We start from the raw sequence: 17,749 nt of genomic DNA, 5'->3' as shown, positions 1-17,749 counted from the left end.
ATCGGGACGACACACATTATACTAAACCGGTGGTGGTGGCATGTTGCTGTTGCGGTCGGTAAGCGTGTTGTACATACAAAATATGCACTCAATTTAATTTTCAAGAAGCTAGACGAAATTCCGAAGAGAGAAAAAAAAATAGGAAATGATAGGGAATTGAACGTTAAAAGAATTTTATTTACAACTTTGATTTAAAGCATACTTCTAAAAAAAAATTCTTTTAAATCGGAAAAATGAGACTATTATTTCAAGGTCTTCAGAAATAAAACCCACCTACTCCTATCTTGCATGCTCCAAGAGGCTTACTACGATCAACGACAGTGCTCAGAAATTAAAATATATGTATATTTGTAAGGAATTTGGCACTGGCTTCTAGCTATACATAACTTGGCAGTCCCAACCGCAACAAACACGCTAACCTAACCAAACCCCAACAAATAAACGCCTATCCCAGAATTACAAACTACAGACACAGCACTATGTATACCACCTGTGGGTGTTGTAACTTATAACAATAACACATTTTCATTGTCAGTTGTTTTTATTTTTTAATAACATTATTTGTTTCAAATGGTAAATATTGGTTTGGTAAAAAGAAAACTTGATTCTGTTTGAAATTTCGTAATCTCGAATTTTGTTGTTGATTAATATTGTTTGTTCCCGATGTTGTAGATTCCAGTGTCAGAAATGCACTCGATTTTTTTAAACCCTTTCGGAATTTTTCGGGCAAAGTAAATATTTTATTTTGTGGTTTGATTGTGGACTCATTAGAAAGCTGACTTAAAAAAAAAGTAGTATCAAAACTCCTTAGTAAAAATGTTTAACATTGAAAAACTTAATGTTTTATCAAAGTTATGAATGGTCAATTTTTCAGTGTGTTGATTAAAAATGTTCAATATTTTTAATTCATGAGTTTTAAAGAAGAAATTTTGGATATTGTTAAAAAAGGTTTTAATAAATACAAACAAAAGTTTGAGAAATTGAGATTCGATTGAACTCGAATAGTAAGTAATTTATTTATTTACATTAATTTGCAACAATATGATGCTATGTTTTTAATTTAGGTTAACAAGAGGCTAATTTGAATTTAATAGAAAAAGGAGCGTCTTTAAGTCTTGAATATTGAACATAAGTGCATATACTAATGAAATGTAGAAAATCTTTTTTTGATTTTAAGTGGCACAGTGTACAAAACTTGTTAAAACTACCATAATAAGTACTTTCCTTTACGGGTAAGTTAAGAACTTCACATCTTGCTTTAAAGTTCAGAATTATCTTTACATAGCTCAGTGAAACCTGGAAATAGTTTCTAGTACCAAGATTATAGTTGATCTGACAGTAGATTATTCTACTGCATGATTTTTAAGCTTTTTATATCAGTGCATGCCTAATTGTATCTTTATTTTTGTCTATGGTGCTGTACATGTTTATGTTGCTCAAATCATTATCAATCTCAATCCACACTTATTGCCAACAGATTGCCACCTTGCAAACTTCCAGTCCTTTGTTTATTTACTTAAATAAAAGAAGTTTTTTTTTCGAAAGTATTGTGTTGTGATGGTTGCTGGACTTTGATGAAGTAATCACTAATCAGCTAGAAACTTCAGCGTGCTCGACAGATGTTTCGGAAGTCGTATTTCTTAATATATGGCTTAATTAGGTGTACTTAGAGGAAGGTTGAAAAGTTTCTTTATGAAAAAAATCGATTTCTTCGTGTTTTATTAATCCTCAAAAACTGAAGAACATACAGAGTTGATTTCACTTATTTTAAATAATTAAATATTTTGTATTTTGCAGATAAGCTAATTTTTTGTTTGATAAGATATTTTTCGATGTTAAATTGGTTTGGTTTACCTAAGTTGAAGTTTGGCTAATGTTTCTTTTGTCAGTCCTGTGGTGCGATGGTTCGTAGTGTTTAGAGGCTTAGGTCTCTATTTATTTAACTCTTAATTTTGTCCTTATCTGTGATCTGTTGAATCTATTGCAGATGAAAGATATTGTGTTTTTGTTATTTCCACTTTTAAGATCAATTTTAATGAATTGAAACATTTTATGAATTGATTTCAGTGTTAAAAAATATTAGGCTAAACAAAAATTAAAAATGTATAAAATATCTTATCTTGGATTTCAAGATTTATATAAATCTCAAACAGGTTTTCCATTAGGTTTCTACAAAAGCAAATATTTTGGTCAAAATTTTGTCCACATTTCTTTTTGATCCGATACGTGCGTCTTCAACATTGTTCATTTATTCTATTGATATTCCCTGTCTTAGAGTTTTCAATCACTCTGTACTTAAACACAAAAAAACAAATACGCCTACACCCCAAATTCTAAATTTGCAACCAATTGAGACACATTAAATTCCTTAGCCTCAATTTTTGTTGTCATTCTTATTATCTTGGAAGTTTTGTTTTTGTTTGAATATTAAACCATTTATATGCTTAAACCTGCAACAAGCTTTTAGGTTGCATTATTTATCTGTTATGCATACTTTATTTGCAACTTGACTGATTGTTGTTAGCACCTACTACCATGAAACAAAAAAAAAAAAACGTTCAACTCCTTTTTCAAAAAGGCTAGGCAAAGATTCATAGAAAATCTTAGAAAGACAGAAAATGTTACGTGTTGACATTATAAAAAATTGATACTTTTCCATCTTGTTAACAAGAAAACTAAAAAAAGTTTTAATAACCATAAAGTCAAGTAACTTGTTACACAAACAATTTTAACAGGAGGGAGTAATAATTATAAAGCCATATTCGTTGCAGCGGTTGATCTGTTGTTGAATTGTCCATTGATTTGGAAGGTTTGACTTATTCATCAGCTTTGAACATACTGAAAGTCCCGAGGCTTATCTTATGGCCAGAAACTGTGTGTGAACACGTAAAGGGCGTATTGATTGCACTTCAAATATCAAGATATGCGCTAGGCATTAGGTTAATAACTACTTACCAGCCCCATAATGTTTAAATGCACACCCATCATATTATTTTATATATGCACATAATACGTGAACATTTGAAACGATTGTGGCGGCGGCGCGCCGCGATCGACTCTGGCATGAAAAGAGTTCTGTTTTTGATCTTATCGTAACCATGTTAACATTCGGTGGCAGGTTGAGATTAAAAAATTGACTTTTTGAATTTTGACCTAAATTGCATTTTGCATACATTTTTATTGAAAGAAAATTTGAATTTCTAAATAAAAAACAAATTAACTTAAGAATTTTAATCTTAATTAAGATTTAAATTTAATATAAACCTAAGTTGAAATGAACATAAATTTGATATAAATTTAAACGGAATTCAAATTAAATTTCAATAAAACGTTAACTAATTTGAAATCGAAAAAATAAACATAGCTAAATTTAATTCACCATATTATTTTAGTTCAAATCTTCTTCTCTTTGTTTTTTTTTAAGCTCATAAATAATTTATTTGTTTTGGTTTTTATTACTCTGCTAATTATTGTTAACAAACAAAAATAGAAACTTAAGTTTTATGAAATATGAGAAAGGGTCATAAACTAATTAACATGTTTATGTGTACAAATTGGTGATGATGATTTCCATTACAAATTTACCTTTATAAATATATTTAATTTTTTAATTTGAACGAATTAATAACTGATGGATTGATCTAAGAAATTAGTTTGCAAACTTTTGTTTACACAGTTTATAAGTTTTAACCTCCAAAAAGCCATATAAATAGTTTAAATCAATTACTCACACCCCGACCTTTTCTATAAGATTCATCAAAATCAGTAGCCCACGTCTTTAAAGTAAAATTAAACTTGAAGTTTATAACGACAGTGGGTGTTTTGAGCTAAATTGTTTTTTTTTTTTTTAAATCAATCAAAGAAATACAAGGCATTGTTATATTATAAGTCTCCACAAGATGGTGCCTCTTCAATAAATTTTGTATGTACACCAAAATGTCCCTCTTGGTTATTTTTAAATACGTTGTTTGAAATGAAACAGTTTCTCCAATTAGAAGTTCGGATTAAGTATAAGAACTGCAGGTCCCCTGAAAATTAATAGAACACGAAACTGATTGATAGTTGTAAGCCACTAGGTTCTGATGCCACCAACTTTTATTTTTTAGTGAAATGGAAAGAAAAGCCATTAACAATTTAAACAGTAAACTTTTATTGTGTTAGAGCTACAATATTTACATAGGATGGAATTTTGAGAACTACCAACATTTCCAATAATTTTTCAGGCGGCGCTTCAGCCAATTTAGACTTAAATTCTTTTGTTAACATCAAAAGCGCTTTTAAAATTTTGAAATTTGATATTTGTCATTAACCTAGAGTCTTTCAAATTTTACTTGAAAAAATTGGTGAGCTAAATTGTTCACGAATTAATCACGCAGCGACTTGAATTAAATTTCATATTATAAATTTAAACCATACCAAAGTAGTATATTTTTGGAAACAAATCCAATTAATAGTTTTTTATAAATATAAAAAAAATGAAAAAAAAAAATAATTATTTTATCTTCAAAACAATTTAATGCAACGAAGAAAAACATTTTTTTTTTGTAAAAAATAAAAATAAAATAACTAAAAGTTGGTAAAAATTAATTTTCTACTCAAATATCTTTTCGAAAATTTGAGATATTGGCTTCAAACTTATCTTTTACAAAATATTGTTGTCAACATTCAGTAAAATGTTGGGAAAAATCGTATTGACAGTTTTTTTTTACAAAAAAATAAAACCTAAAAAACATTACTAAAATTTGGTAAAAATTTACTTTCGACTCAAATATATTTTCAAAAATTAAATATTTTGGCTTCAATTTAGTTTTATCTTACAGAAAAAATTGTTTTTGACAGTTTATAAATTTTTATAAAAATCCAAAAGTCAGTTGTTTCATAAAAATTCAAAATTCATAGAAGACATTGACTTCAAATTTATTTCATTCATCCAATTTGTATTTGTTTATTTAAGAGGTGAAAACATTTAAGAAATGCTACTAAGATTGGTAAAAATTAGTTTTCGACTAAAAATCTAGTGAAGAAAAAATAGTCGATCGTAGCACAGACCTAATCCATTGGAAAAGTGTCCACTGCGCGGATAAGAAATCGTTTTAATAGTGTCTAGCAGAGCAGGTTGTTCACTGTAAAAAGGACCACATCCGTTGGACTTCCAATCGTCCGGTGATATAAAGTCCGGTATATTTTGTTGGAGGCACTCTTGGGCGGTTTTAGCCTTATGCGCCGGAGGATAATCTTGTTTTCGAATATTGTTTGATTGATGGGCCTTATGACATCCCTTTAAAACTGTTGTATTATGAATTTTTAGAAGTTTTTTGATCATTCTAATTATTGAAAGATGCTTCGACGGTGAAAATTTGTTCATCAGTGTTCATCGGTGAGCTTTCTTCAGGTGCCGTGTGAGCAGAGCTTTTGATTTTTGTTTATATTTCTTGTTTCTGCCTTTGCCTTGTATCGGAATTTATGACTTGACTAGGTACATAAGTAAGCGAGAAGATATTATATTGACAGGCAACTGTGAATCAAAACTTCATTTTGGCTATGCGGATACTTTTCCTAATGTTCGGTTGGTTTATTACATAAGCTTACACTTTTGTAGTAATGCCTTTTAAAATTGCAATAATTTCTGGAAGATCATTTACAAATGTATTGAAACAGAAAAGTAAAACTGCTTTGAATCAAAATCACAAACGAGTGAAGCAAACGTATTTTCTTCAATACAAATTTAAAACAAAAAACGCACCACTGTGTATTTGGTGAGGCAAATTTCATTACCGTCTTTGAGGTAACGTATCTGTCAATAGTTGATTCACCTCATTGGAATCGTCATTGGTATAACAAATTATTGACCCTCCCCGATATTTTTATTTTATAACTTGCGAATCTGTTTATCTTTCGATCTCCCAAAAGAATCCTAAAATCAAAATCACTTGCACGCTTCAAGTTTGTCTGAAGGTGTTTTTTGTAGTTTCCGTTTCTCGATGGTGGAGCTGATGATGATGATTGAATTATATTCTAAAATTGATTTATCAAAATAAATTAGTAAACATTTTGAGATACCCCACCACAAAGCAGCATGTCTGGATCTGAGTGTAGTGCATTTCCGCTTTGCCTTTATACCTTGAAAAAAAAATCACTTAGTCAGCTATTTGAGTTTTTGGCATTCGTCAAAGTTTCCTATGATATTTTTTCTAGTCCGCCTACTGTATGTACTTGTACGTATTACACTGGCGCTGCTGTAGGTAGGTAGTTAGATTAGGTAGGTACAGCAAACAGACATATGTATATATCTTGTCTTGCTGTATATCTAAATGTATGTACTGCATAAAGATTACTTAAGCTGGAAATGCATTTTAAGCTATGCCTACAAAGTGGTCGAACTGGAACTGAATGACGGTAATATTTATATAGAAAAATACCCACGTGCTATAAAATTGTTATGGCAATTGGTATGAGGTTGTGGTCTTTTTTAGATCGATGTGACATTTTTTTCTATATAATAATAATTTAAGTATCGGTAACAGAAATGGTAAAATAGTATTTATAGGCTCGTCGTTTTTAATTTATAATTGTGAGATAACTAATTTTTATCTTTTACTTAGTGGTTGTTTTTAATTTACTTGTTGGGCAATTTTTACAGTAGAACACACTGACTATATATAGTTAAATAACAGTCAAGTTTTTAGTACCTGTGGCATGATGGTTAGTGCGTTGGACTGTCATTGGGTTCGATCCCTGCCTATGCCATCTAAAGTCTTTTCACTGGTGCTGCCTTTTGCGAGATTTGACAAATTCTCCAAGAGTAATTCTTGTCATGAAAAAGTGCTTTTTTCAAATTAGCCGTTCGGATTCGGCATATAAACTTTAGGTTACTCGCACACAGGAATGGTTGAGAGTTGTGAGTCACTAGGCCCTAGTTCTCAACGGACCCAATTTATTTATTTTAACAGTCAAGTTTAAATAAGACAAATACGTTGACTCTCATCATGCTGTTATGTTTTGTCGAGTCAAGATCTCAAAAAGTAAAACACTGCACGTCTTGTTGAAAGGAGGTTTATTCAAAGAGTGAGTAGCTTAATATACTCCACATAATTAGTGGCTGGTTGATACATACAGTATGTGTATACAAGTATGGACTACAATATATAACATTACTTCCCCTTTTAAAAAAATGTTAAGTTTATACTTTTTTTCAATTTTTTTTTTCAGTTCTAATAATAATTCAAAATTTAATATTTGCTGAACTTTGAAAATGAAAAGTGTTACAATTTTTAGTTGTACATAATTATAGTATATAGAATACATGTATAAATTCAATTCAATAATATGTTAACTTATTTGGCGGACGTCGAATTCTTTCCGATCTACGAAGCACGGGTTCTGGTTTTTGCTCGTTTGTTGCAGTGGTTGAGTGTGGGGCATCAATTACTGAATCTGCAATGCTTGTGGCAGGTTTAATTGGTTCTTCTTCAGGTAATGTGACAGGATAACGTGTCGTATTCTTTGAGGTTGTGGTTGACGGAAATGTAGATGTCGATGTCGATGACGATGCAGTTAGTTGATTTTCCAAACATGGGCGCATTTGGTGTTGATGAGCAATCCTTACGTTGTTTTCATGTTTTACAAGATACCTATTGCCGCTGATGCATTGAAGTACTGTAGCTTTGTCCCAAGTTTTCAAAATTCGCAACCATATCTTCTCTCCCACCGCATAAATAAATTTCTTGTCCGTTGTTCTGTTTAAATTCTTAGCTGCAGGGTTACTGTTTTGACCAAATGTTGGCTGAATTTGACGCAAAACGGTCCGTGGTGAATTTTTGAACATGTAGTTTGCTGGACACATTCCGGTTGAAGGGGATGGTGAATTTCTGTAGGAAAATAAAAATTCAGAAACATAAGATTCTATTTCATATTGTGAATATTGCTTTCCCTCGATAAATTTCTTTTTAAAAAACTTTTTTACTACTTGAACGAATCTCTCGGCTAATCCGTTAGCTTGAGGAAAATATGGGGGACTTTTCATAACATCAACTCCCTTGCTTTTTAAAAAACGAATAAAACGATCTGACGTAAATGGAGGACCATTATCCGAAACTAATTGTTCAGGTAATCCAAAAGTTGAAAACAACTGCCTAAGTTTTAGAATCACCGCATCTGCTGTAGTAGAAGTCATATAAAAAACATCTATCCATTTAGACGTGGCATCAACAGATAATAAAAACGTTTTTCCGCTGAATGAAAAAAAGTCTATGTGAAGACGTATCCATGGTTTTTCTAGTTTTGGCCAACCCAAAAACGACTTCTCCAGGGTATTGTCTCCTCTTATTTGTTGACAAGGAACGCATCCTGCGCATATTTCCTCTATATCCTGATCGATTTTGGGCCACCAGCAAATTGATCTGGCAAGAAGTTTCATCTTAACAATTCCAGGGTGCTCTTGATGTAACAGCTGTAGAACATCTGAACGAAGAGACGTGGGAACAAGTACCCGTATTCCGTATAAAATACATCCTTGTTCGATTGACAACGAATATCTTCGAGTAAAAAAAGGTTTTAAAACATCATCCTGAATATGGTCCGGCCAACCGTTTTGGACTAGTTCGATGACTTTGCATAATACGGCATCTTTTCTCGTATGATGGGCGATGTCTTCATATGAAATGGGAACATATTCATCTTCCTTGAACACGTTAATAAGATGCTCTGTCATTTCGTGCGTTCGGCTCTTTTTCAATGGCAGACGTGACATAGCATCCGGACCTGACATTTCTCGACCCTTTTTATACTTTATCTCATAGTCAAAAGCTGATAATAAAAGAGCCCATCGCTGAAGACGACTGGCTGCAGTGACTGTAACTCCTTTTCTTACATCAAAAATGACTTTCAAGGGCTGATGGTCCGTGAATAGGGTAAATTTTTTTCCAACTAAATACTTGTAAAATTTACGTACACCAAAAATGATGGCAAGTGCCTCTTTTTCTACTTGAGAGTAGTTTTTCTCCGCTGAGTTTAATGTTGCCGAAGCAAAAACAACAGGACACTCTTTGTTTTCTTTCATCTGACTAAGGACGGCTCCTACACCTTCCTTACTGGCATCGCAAGATAGTATTAAGGGTTGTGAAGAGTCGTAATGCTGTAAAAGCGTTTCTTTACTTAAGGCTTCTTTACTTTTAGTGAACGCATCTTGACAAGAAGAGTCCCAGACAAAAGTTGTTCCACTACAAGTAAGCTTATAAAGTGGAGCTAACAAGGACGACTGCATTGGGACGAACTTCCTGTAATAATTGAGCAGTCCTAGATATGACTTGACTTGAGTTACATTTTTAGGAATAGGTGCTTTTTGTATCGCTTCTATCTTACCCGGACTTGGCTTTATACCAGAACTTGTAATGACATGTCCTAGGTAATCTACCTCGGTTTTGAAAAATTGACATTTTTCTATATTGACTTTAACATTATATTTTTTGAAAGCTGCTAAAACACGCTCTAGATTTTCCGCACAATCTTCAAAAGACTTTCCTTTCACAAAAACATCATCTATGTAACATAAGGCATTAGTACCACGCAGGATTTCATCCATAGTCTTTTGGAAAATACATGGTGCGCTCTTCAGTCCATACGTAAGCCTATTGTAGCGCATCAATCCTAGATGAGTGTTAACTGTAAAAAATTCTTGCGACTCAGGTGCTATTTTTAACTGCTGAAAGGCTCCAGTTAGATCGAGAACACAGAACACGGAACCTCCTTCCAGTGATGCTAGCATATCATCAACATTTGGAATAGGGTAGTGCTCCATATCAGTCACTTTGTTAAGGGAAACCTTAAAATCTGCACAAAGTCTTATGTCACCGTTCTTTTTGACCACGACTACAAGTGGACTAGCCCATTTGCTAAATTTAACTGGACTAAGAATACCATTCTTTTGAAGACGAAGAAGTTCACGTTCAACCTTATCTCGAAGAGAATATGGAACTGGATATGCCTTGCAAAATATTGGCAATGCATTTTCCTTCAGAGCTACTGACGCTGTGTAACCTATTATTGTAGTGGGCTCCATAGAAAATACGGACGAGAAAGTATTTCGTAAATTGTCTACGAATTTATCAACTGACGAATCTTGAATTCGATCTACTTGTGAGGTAAACTGACTAAAAAAATCTCTCCAATTTGAAAAAAACTCATCTAACCATTTTCTTCCAATTAGTGTGATAAACGACCTTTGACTATCGACTATGACTAAATCCAAAACCTTTGAATGTTCTCCCCATAATACTCTGACTGACTTCATTCCAAGTATTTTCAGGTTTTCTCCCGTTACCGAACTCAGTTTTCCTTTAAAATTAATTAATTTTGCTTTAGGAAAATTCTTATTGAAAACTTGACTTGACATGACCGTAGCACAGGCTCCTGTGTCCACCTCCACCTCTATAGGACGATCATCTATAGTAATGGTCACCAGCAATGGACTAATTTTGCTTACAGTAAGATTCTCAAGAATCTCTTGACAAACAATAGTTTTCTCAGATAAAATTGGAACGTGCTTACCAATTTGACTTACGACTGTGTTTACATAATTGAGTGCATCATCCGTATACTCATCTGATGACTCCGAGTCTCCGACTTTCCTTATTGGCTTTGAAGTTTTTTCCTTTAAACACCCTTTTCTGCATACTTTCGATGTATGTCCTTTTTGATTGCATGCGAAACACTTCCAGTGCTGTGCAGGACAGGTTGATGGATTATGTTGACGGCCACACCTATAACATGTGGATGAAAAGACTTGGTTTCGACTGTTGAAATTAGATTTTGAAGAAGTTTTTTCAAAATTTTTATGCGAATTATACTTAGCTTGAGATTGTGGCTTTTTAGACGATTTAACAGCTGCAACAGCATCATCGTGGTGCATTGCCTTCGTTCCGATCAAGGCAACTTCCATGCTGATAGCTTTAGTACACGCCGTTTCAAATGAGATGTTTTCTTCCGAAAGCAATCTTTTTTGTATATTTTCGTTATATAATCCGCAAATTAACCGATCACGAAGGGCTGCCGACAAAAAATCGCCAAACTCACATGGTCGAGCTAACTGTTTTAATTGATTTACGTATTCGCTGATTGTTTCCGATGTTTTTTGATCTCTCTTATTAAACTTAAATCTTTCTAAAATAACTGTACGCTTCGGATTAAAATAATTTTGCAACAAAGACTTGCATGTATCGTATGATTTTTCTATAGGAGAACTAGGCATGCATAAATTTTTTAAGACACTATACGTTTCGCCACCAATTAATGTAACGAGCAATGGCAATTTTTTTCCACCGCAATGGCATTGACTACGAATAATTGCTCCAATCTTTCACAGTAAGTATTAAAATCGTTCTTTGATTGATCAAACGGTTCGATATTTCCGATCAATGACATAATTACTGTATGAAATTACCGCAAACCGAAAGCGACTGACTTAAGATCGAATAAATCAACTTGTAAAAAGACCTTCGACTTCTTTTTTTTTTTTTTTTTTTTTACGAAAGACTAAAATGACTGTATCAAACTCTTAATTTTGGGTTTATCCCATCCTCGTCGCCAAAATGTTATGTTTTGTCGAGTCAAGATCTCAAAAAGTAAAACACTGCACGTCTTGTTGAAAGGAGGTTTATTCAAAGAGTGAGTAGCTTAATATACTCCACATAATTAGTGGCTGGTTGATACATACAGTATGTGTATACAAGTATGGACTACAATATATAACACATGCAGGCCCTATAAATATTAATAATTTTACTATATAGGGTTTTGCAATAACAGCTTTAGTTTTGATTTAAAAACAACAATTGTTTTTTAATTGATATGCAATGATATACCATTAGCGATGGATTTGGTTTCATGATATTGTTCATGACAATTGACACATTTGCTGCTCAAAGTCCTGGATAACTTTAAAAGTCCATCCAAATCAAATGTAGAATATTGTCATAGACTTGCACAATGCCTAAAAAAAGGGCTTAAGGTTAGGTTAGATTACGATAATGGACGATTGGCAACGTTGTCGGCCAATTTAGATACATGTAGGTCCATTGTGAATGACCTATTATATTTAGTAGTGGGCAGTGCATTAAGAAGTAGACCAGTGTCTTCTTGATCTTCCTCATCACTACGTCCTTTGCACCTGTTATCGGTGGTAAACAGCATTTTCTGGTTTTGGTAAGCCAAAAGATTGCGACCTAATATTATGTTAAGAAGCATTCATACCGATTTTTTGTCTAGATGCATAATCAAACGGCATTTCTATCTTACATTGGATTCAATGTCTGATCACCCATAATTGACCCCGTTGTAAATTACAATTGTTTTGTTTCGTTCCTTATGTGATACTCAGCGCCTTTTTGTTGCCAATTATCTTCATCGTCCATATCAATACCTTCTTATTCTGGAACAAACCTCATTTTCCAATAAATAAGATCTAATCACTCACCGCCAGCCCACAAACCGCACCAAATATTGACACGTTGAGGATAGTGAGACTTTTCTTTGTTCTAAGATTTTTATCCAATATAAAATTGATTCTAATGTAATCGTATATATTTCGAAGGGTCAACTAGAAAACAAACATGGGTTATCGTCAAAACTATAAGAGCTATAACATCAATATTTCCAGTTGTCCTTCTTGTAAAAAGGTTTCGATTCTTAACATCACTGAATTGTCCCAATAGCTCGCTTTCTACCACCTTCCAACACAAAAACGCATACATTGTTTTTGTAAATATAAAGGGTGTTTTTTTAGAAGATTGAAATGAAATAAGCCAAAGCTGTTTTCTTTTTTTAATTGACTTTAAATTTTCTTTATTCAAAAAACAATAATCTTCTGGCATTAAATATGATTTCTGGCTCGAACTGGTCTAATCTTGAGTTCCAATTGCCGATGAATTTTCCCAACATTTGCTGCCGTATATCGGCAATTACGTGGTGAATTTTTTCCGAAATTATTGGCATAGACTATCCAATTCACAGATCCAAAAAGAATATAGTTAAGTGGTGCGCGGCGTTAAATCGACCTTGAGGTCCATTTACGGGTACGTAAAGTGACACTATGCAGCTACCAAACGATTCCTTCCAAGTTGCACCGTCTTAATAAAGCCACAGATAATGCACATCCTAGATGTTCACCATTGACAATAATGTTTTGGACAGCATCGTTTTTAAAGAAGCTCGGACCAATTATTGCAGCAACCCATAAAACCTCCAAACAGTCGGTTTTTGTGGATTTTACGGTGTTTCAACATACTTACTTGAGAAAAGTGATCCTTATCGTTAATTTGCACAATTTGGTGTGGTGTTGTTAATGTTTCAGTGCATTGCTTTTAAAATGTCAAACATATCATAAAATAAAATGGCCGCCAGTTGAAAAAGTATTTTCCTTTTATATGAATTAACTGACATGCTGTTCAAAACTAATAATTATTTTTCAGTAGCAAAATGCAATTTTATATCATATCTCTCTGCTGCGCAATGACTTAAAAATAATGTAAACTCTGTAACTTTCGCTTTGCCAATAAAATAAAATATCTATCTGTCTCACGTCTTAGGAAAACCTGTGTTTTTTTTTATGAGAAGTGAATTTTCGATTGATTTCTATGTTCAAATTTAAAAGTTGGCTATATTATCATAAGATCTTTTTTCTATTAACCCTCATATCCTAAACCCGCTGAGGGAATATTTGTATTTATTAAAATCATTTGATAAATAATAATTATTTTATAACATTACGAGTGTAACAGATATAAAACAGATTAAGGCTCCATTCTTTCTAAAGAAATATGCTGACAACAAACAAAATAAATGTGAATTTATATAAAAAAAGCTAGTAACGTGAGTTGTATAGATTGAAAATAGCTGTGTGTGTAAATATTTTTCAAATTTTTAATCTATTTTCTGCCACTGTAAGTTTTTCTTGTTCGTAGGAAGCTAAAGTGATTTCCATCCTTCACGCCAGACATCCGTCCTATTCCAATTGAGAACTATTTCTTTTTTAGTGAAGCGTGTTTATAAATATTTTTTGTTGACAAAAAGCTATACCAAATCACGATTTTTTAAATTTAGAATTTATTGTTGTTTGATTTTTTTTAAATTTATTGTTTTTGTATTTTCCTTTCTTCTTTTGTTTTGAATTTGTGTGATTTTCGGCTTAAGGAACATTTTTGTTATTGTATTTTTTTAATTTATTTTCTTTGGTTTATGATGAATGACATTAAAGAAAAACTCTGCAACATTGTTTAATACATGTTTTGTTTTCTTTATTTTTAATGAATCAAATTCGATTGAGGAGATTCAATAGATTGATAGAGTTTTGACATGAACTGAAATTTATCAAGTTATAATTTTTTCAATCTGAAGTTATTCATATGGAAGAACAAATTGCTGCTGAAACAATAAAAGGTTGTTACTTATTAAAGTGTTAAAATTGCTTCCCAATGGTAATAATTTTTCAAAGCTAACAAGTCAAAACTGTATTTGAAATCATTATATGCGTTTTTTGGGCTTCAATATATGTAAAGTGCCAAAAAAGCCCACAGTATTCCAATTTTTATATTTGAAAATTGAAACAATTGAACATTTGTAAGAATTTTTTTTATTATAGAAATTCAACCCCAATTTATTTTACCTTTTTAAATTTTAAAATGGATATGTTAAGAAAATATCAGAAATTTTTGTATTTGATTTGTTTTCAAGTTTTTTTTTCACTTTGTAAATTGAATCTGATTGAAATAAGAATTAAAAAAAAGGTGTTTGTTTGTAGATTATAGTCTTAGTACAATAATTTTTCGCGTTTTGTATCAATATCTTGTTGGTAAGACTTAACAAGATACATTTTAGATTTAAGTCTAATAGGTGGTAGTGCAACAGTCTAAACGGAGATAAAATATCAAAGTTCAACTTCAGTGACGTCACAGTGTTTTGTATATTGGACACTAATATATGATCACAGTCATCATGTGTCAAACGTATCAACGTCTGAGAATGAAAGCGTCAAAAATTGACGTTGAATAAAAGTCACATCTGCATCCGCAGTAGGATTTCACTTTACCTTTTAGTGATTCTACTGCGGATGTTGTACAGGGTAATACATTTTGCGCTTTCTAAATTTAACGTAAATACTACACATATACATTTTTTTGTCATGAAATGTCTATTTTATTATAAAGTTTGTAGGTTGAAACAAAAAAAAAGTCCAACGGTGTCAAGTCACATGATCTTGGTGGCCAGTTGATATCACCAAAACAAGAAATTATGCGGCCAGAAAACATCTCTGGACCAAAGAGCGAACCAATCAGTAACTTTTTGTGGATGTAATGGCCTCTCTTCGTTTTCAATTACTTGAGGATTCTCAGAACCCCAAATACGGCAATTTTGTATATTAACATACCCGCCGATTAATAAATGTGCTTCGTCGTTGAAGAAGCCGCCTGTTGTTCAAGCTGGCTTCAGTTGTTGTGTGAGCTAGACTTTTTATGGATGTAGGTGTAGATCCAAATGCAAATTGCGCCATAATGTGCCGTAAACAGTCCTAGTTCCTGAGAATGAAGAAGAATCAACACATTCGGGTCTTCGGCCAGACTTTCACTTGCAGTAGCGATATTTTCAGTGGTACGATTTAAACGATGATGTACAAGCCTTGCAATATCTACAACGAATCCAGTCTCTTCAAATTTGTTCAATTTTTTTTTAGAATCAAGCCCTATACTATTAAAACTGCGAAATGGAACACCCGTTATTTTTGTTTCATATACATTTCTACTACACCACACTTTTTTTTTATCAAGTCATTGTTGAAATATTGGAATGGCACATATTCAGTAAGACACGAACGGATGTTGTCGTTTAAATGATGACTGTCTCCAATTTTCAAAACTACTATCAAATATTTACAATCAACTATCACCAATCTGGGCTTTTAGAAATTAAGACCTATCAACCTGTTGTAGTTCCGGTGGCTTGAGGAGTGATGTTAAACATGCTTAGAAACTAAAAACAAAAAACTATAAACACAAACCATCAAACCGAGATCCATATGATTTGATTTCTTGATTGGCTTAAGCTATTAAAAAATATTGCTTTAACGAAATACCTTCCACCTTAGCCCTAATTTCCAATAGATGATGTTAGTATAGGCAAAAGTATGGCTAAAACATATAAAATTTAATAGCTTGTTGTCTATGAAGTCATTAGGCATTGTGTCTTGTAAATAATTCATTTTTTTTTTCATTTAAGTTGTTGTTTTTTTTTTCTACCAAATAAACGTGTGATGAATTTCAAATGAAAATGACTTTAGGTACTTGCCTGCGAATACATATTATACATAAACTAAACTACATAGAAAATGAATATATGGTCAGCAGAAAGGAGAAGCTTAAACAATAAACACGCAATCTGAATAAATTCATTGATTAAAATATTTGTTAATGAAGCTTTGTTTTTCATTCTAAATTTCACTCAATATTATATAGTTCTTTACTCACTCAATATAATAATTTTTCCACTCAAAATTCACACTCAATTGTACAGAAGTGCAACAAGAACTCACCCAACACTTGAGTAACACACCTCTGCGAGAAAGAAAACACTCAAAACTAGACCCCAAAACCAGCGGGAGACAATGTACAGACCATAAACCTACCTACAAGTTTGCATCTTTTATAGGTGTAGTGGAATTGGAGGGGTATCATAACATTGGGCTATGGGTTGTTGGGTACGTACTCCAAACTCCAATTTGATCACATTTAGTGCGCTTAGAGTCTCGCTGAAGATCGTTTCGTTCGTTGTTTGCCGAGTTTAAAGATTCATTTAATTTACCATAATATTATCTGCAATGATTATTTTTTTAGATACTTTTGTATCTTTTGCTCACTGTATCTCATTTCATAGCGATTGCGTTCGATGTTGTCGATGAGTTGTGAAAAGTTTTGAAGCCTATATTGTATATGTACAGATATTAGAAAGAATATAGCCCATAAAGCTTAGCTAACAGCAGTGTGTGTTAGATACTTTTGTATCTTTTGCAAATAACTCCTCGTAAATCACTCGATCGGGTGTCGTTATTTTTGTGTGTGTTTTTGTTTTTGTTTTGTTTTTCTTGCGAATGCGGGTGAATAACGTGCGGAATTCAATCTGGCTGCTGTTGCATGTAACGCTTGTCGTGCGAAATGAAAACCATTTATCACAAATTGAATAGCAGAGCGTGGAAGCTAATAATATTGCATCGCCGGATTTAAAGTGTGATTTGACGATCGATCGCTCGTATACATAAATTTGAATCGATAAATATTTTATGTGTGCGAATTAAGAAAATAATTGTGCAATTTTGTGAAAAATTGGATACATTTTTTTCAAAGTGGTAATAAAAGGCAAACAAATTTAAGAAATAAAAAAACATTCAAATATTCATAAATAATTAGTGTCACGGTGAAGTTTATTTAATTTTTTTTGTTCATCTAATGATTTTTTGATGTGACATATTATTGTGTTTTATGTTGCTTATTGTTCTTGATGTTTTCGAATTTGAATGTTTTTAGGTTTTTGTTTTGTTTGTCAAATAAAAGAACGAAGAAAATATTGATCATTGAATCATTATGGACAGTTTAATGAATGAAAAGATAAATTAGGCACTTAAGTTTAACTGTGGGATTTTGAAGTGTCTTTCTATTTTAGCCCTTTTATGATGAATGATTGGACATTATTTTTTTCAATAGAAAATTCA

The 17,749-nt window shown here is 32.4% G+C and overlaps 1 protein-coding gene across 5 annotated transcripts in view; it reads left to right on the top strand.

Moving 5' to 3' along the window:
- The window catches only part of LOC129939572 (unconventional myosin-XVIIIa), a 193,546-nt gene that overhangs the window by 54,736 nt on the left and 121,061 nt on the right, over nt 1-17,749 (top strand). Inside the window, exon 1 of one of the 5 annotated variants that reach the window (XM_056047637.1) lies at nt 16,792-17,386. The exons of 3 other annotated variants lie outside the window; for them this stretch is intronic. The gene's annotated coding sequence lies outside the window, so the exon portion shown is untranslated. Of the gene's footprint in view, nt 1-16,791; nt 17,387-17,749 lie in introns of those variants that run through there. One more of the 5 variants, XM_056047634.1, reaches the window with a different exon arrangement.

Source organism: Eupeodes corollae, chromosome 1, assembly GCF_945859685.1.
Source record: "Eupeodes corollae chromosome 1, idEupCoro1.1, whole genome shotgun sequence".
Classification (NCBI taxonomy): domain Eukaryota; kingdom Metazoa; phylum Arthropoda; class Insecta; order Diptera; family Syrphidae; genus Eupeodes; species Eupeodes corollae.
Note: the sequence above shows the minus strand (reverse complement) of the source record. Positions and strands in the feature narration are given on the sequence as shown.